The sequence below is a fragment of the Bos mutus genome, chromosome 15 (genome assembly GCF_027580195.1).
Source record: "Bos mutus isolate GX-2022 chromosome 15, NWIPB_WYAK_1.1, whole genome shotgun sequence".
NCBI classification, from domain to species: Eukaryota; Metazoa; Chordata; class Mammalia; order Artiodactyla; family Bovidae; genus Bos; species Bos mutus.
In genome coordinates, this window is record NC_091631.1 from 46,336,735 (window position 1) to 46,340,278 (window position 3,544).

A 3,544-nucleotide genomic window follows, 5' to 3' on the forward strand; every position below is an offset into this window, starting at 1 on the left:
TACTTATCTTATTACTGAAAGTTTGTACCTTTAGATTACCTTCATCCAGTACCTCCTTCCTCCATTCCCTGTCTCTGGTAACCACAAATCTGGTCTCTTTTTCTATGGGTTTGTTTGTTTTTAAAGTATAACTGAAAAAAAAAATAAAGTATAACTGACCTACAACACTATGTTAGTTCCTAGTACACAACTCAGTGATTTGGTATCTCTATATTCATTTCAAAGCGATTACCGTGGTAAGTCTAGTTATCACTGTGGCCATGTATACCTCAGAATGGAACAGATGGAGCATATGGAAACACTCTGTTGAACTTTTGGAAAACTTTGAGAATGCTTTGCAAAGTGGTTGAAATATTTATATTCCTGTCAGTAATCTCTAGGGGCTCCCATTTTTCTATGTCCTTTCCAATATTTGCTTTTGTCTGACTCTTTTTATGATAACCATCCTTGTGAGAAGTTCTGTCTCATTGTAGGTTTGACTTGCAGATACCTGGTGACTAATGGCAGGGCTTCTCTGGAGGTTCACTGGTAAAGAATTAGCCTGCCAATGCAGGAGACATGGGTTTGACCCCAGGGTTAGGAAGATCCCTTGCAGAAGGAAATGGCAACCCACTCCAGTATGCTTGCCGGGAAAAGCCCCATGGACAGAGGAGCCTGGTGGGCTGCAGTCCATGGGATCACAAAAGGACTTAGCGACTAAGCAACAGCAACAGTGACTAATGACACTGAGCGTCTTTTCATGTACTTATGACAGATAGAGTGCCTTATGAGCTATGGACTGAGGTTCGTGACACTGTACAGGAGACAGGATCAAGACCATCCCCATGGAAAAGAAATGCAAAAAAGCAATGGCTGTCTGGGGAGACCTTACAAATAGCTGTGAAAAGAAGAGAAGCGAAAAGCAAAGGAGAAAAGGAAAGATATAAACATCTGAATGCAGAGTTCCAAAGAATAGCAAGAAGAGACAAGAAAGCCTTCTTCAGCGATCAATGCAAAGAAATAGAGGAAAACAACAGAATGGGAAAGACTAGAGATCTCTTCAAGAAAATCAGAGATACCAAGGGAACATTTCATGCAAAGATGGGCTCGATAAAGGACAGAAATGGTATGGACCTAACAGAAGCAGAAGATATTAAGAAGAGATGGCAAGAATACACAGAAGAACTGTACAAAAAAGATCTTCACGACCCAGATAATCACGATGGTGTGATCACTGACCTAGAGCCAGACATCCTGGAATGTGAAGTCAAGTGGGCCTTAGAAAGCATCACTACGAACAAAGCTAGGTGATGGAATTCCACTTGAGCTGTTCCAGGTCCTGAAAGATGATGCTGTGAAAGTGCTGCACTCAATATGCCAGCAAATTTGGAAAACTCAGCAGTGGCCACAGGACTGGAAAAGGTCAGTTTTCATTCCAATCCAAAGAAAGGCAATGCCAAAGAATGCTCAAACTACCGCACAGTTGCACTCATCTCACATGCTAGTAAGGTAATGCTTAAAATTCTCCAAGCCAGACTTTAGCAATATGTGAACCGTGAACTTCATGATGTTCAAGCATCAGGAAGAAAAGGCAGAGGAACCAGAGATCAAATTGCCAATATCCGCTGGATCATGGAAAAAGCAAGAGAGTTCCAGAGAAACATCTATTTCTGCTTTATTGACTATGCCAAAGCCTTTGAGTGTGTAGATCACAGTAAACTGTGGAAAATTCTGAAAGAGACGGGAATACCAGACCACCTGATCTGCCTCTTGAGAAATTTGTATGCAGGTCAGGAAGCAACAGTTAGAACTGGACCTGGAACAACAGACTGGTTCCAAATAGGAAAAGGAGTACGTCAAGGCTGTATATTATCACCCTGTCTATTTAACTTCTATGCAGAGTACATCATGAGAAACACTGGGCTGGAAGAAACACAAGCTGGAATCAAGACTGCCAGGAGAAATCTCAATAACCTCAGATATGTAGATGACACCACCCTTACAGCAGAAAGTGAAGAGGAACTAAAAACCCTCTTGATGAAGGTGAAAGTGGAGAGTGAAAAAGTTGGCTTAAAGCTCAACATTCAGAAAACAAAGATCATGGCATCCGGTCCCATCACTTCATGGGAAATAGATGGGGAAACAGTGGAAACAGTGTCAGACTTTATTTTTCTGGGCTCCAAAATCACTGCAGGTGGTGACTGCAGCCATGAAATTAAAAGGCACTTACTCCTTGGAAGGAAAGTTATGACCAACCTAGATAGCATATTCAAAAGCAGAGACATTACTTTGCCAACAAAGGTCTGCCTAGTCAAGGCTATGGTTTTTCCTGTGGTCATGTATGGATATGAGAGTTGGACTGTGAAGAAGGCTGAGCGCCTAAGAATTGATGCTTTTGAACTGTGGTGTTGAAGACTCTTGAGAGTCCCTTGGACTGCAAGGAGATCCAACCAGTCCATTCTGAAGGAGATCAGCCCTGGGAATTCTTTGGAAGGAATGATGATGCTAAAGCTGAAACTCCAGTACTTTGGCCACCTCATGCGAAGAGTTGACTCATTGGAAAAGACCCTGATGCTGGGAGGGATTGGGGGCAGGAGGAGAAGGGGACAACAGAGGATGAGATGGCTGGATGGCATCACTGACTTGATGGACATGAGTCTGAGTGAACTCTGGGAGTTGGTGAAGGACAGGGAGGCCTGGTGTGCTGCGATTCATGGGGTTGCAAAGAGTCGGACACGACTGAGCGACTGATTTGATCTAATCTGATGGCTGTTTTTATTAGTGACCTTCCAAATTATTGCAAATATATTTTACATTTCAGATTAAAGAGTTTTTATCCAAGCAATATCTAAAAGTGATTTGTCTCTGATTACTTTCTTATTTTCCAGTCTAAAATGTTCCAGGCTCTAGTTATGCATTTTTTTGCCCCAACCTGCAATTAACCATTTGAATTTCCTTGTTATGTACTTTTTATTTATTTTATTTTTTTATACTTTTTATATATTATACTTGTTATATACTTTTTAATATTAAGAACAATTTGCCTTTTTTCCTTGTTCTTTTTCTGGTGTGGTGTTGGTTGTTTTTCTTATTTTTAGAAGGTCTTTAAGGATTTTACCACCCCCCCCAGCCTTTCACTTTCTATTTATTTATTGCCACGAGGCATTTATTTTTATATAGTCAAAGCTGTCACTCTTCTTCCCTCATATTTTTGAATTTTGAGTCATGATAAGAGAAGTTTATCCCACTCCCAGGTTATAGACCTAATTGGTCTATAGGTTAATTATCTATAGGTCTAAAGGTTAATTACCTATTTTTTTCTGGTATTTCTATGGTTTCATTTATATTTTTAAATATTCCATCTATTTGGATTTTATTTTTGGTTTATGATATCTTTATCAAGTTTTGCCTTTTTCTATATGGCTGCCCAGTTAGTAAAATGTTTATCTTTTCTTTCGAAAATCATTTGAGATACCACCTTTATCGCATATAAAATTTTTGTTTTACAGCATCAGTATTAATACATGCTCTTCTAGTTGCTGCTTATTTTATTATGAGATGAGGT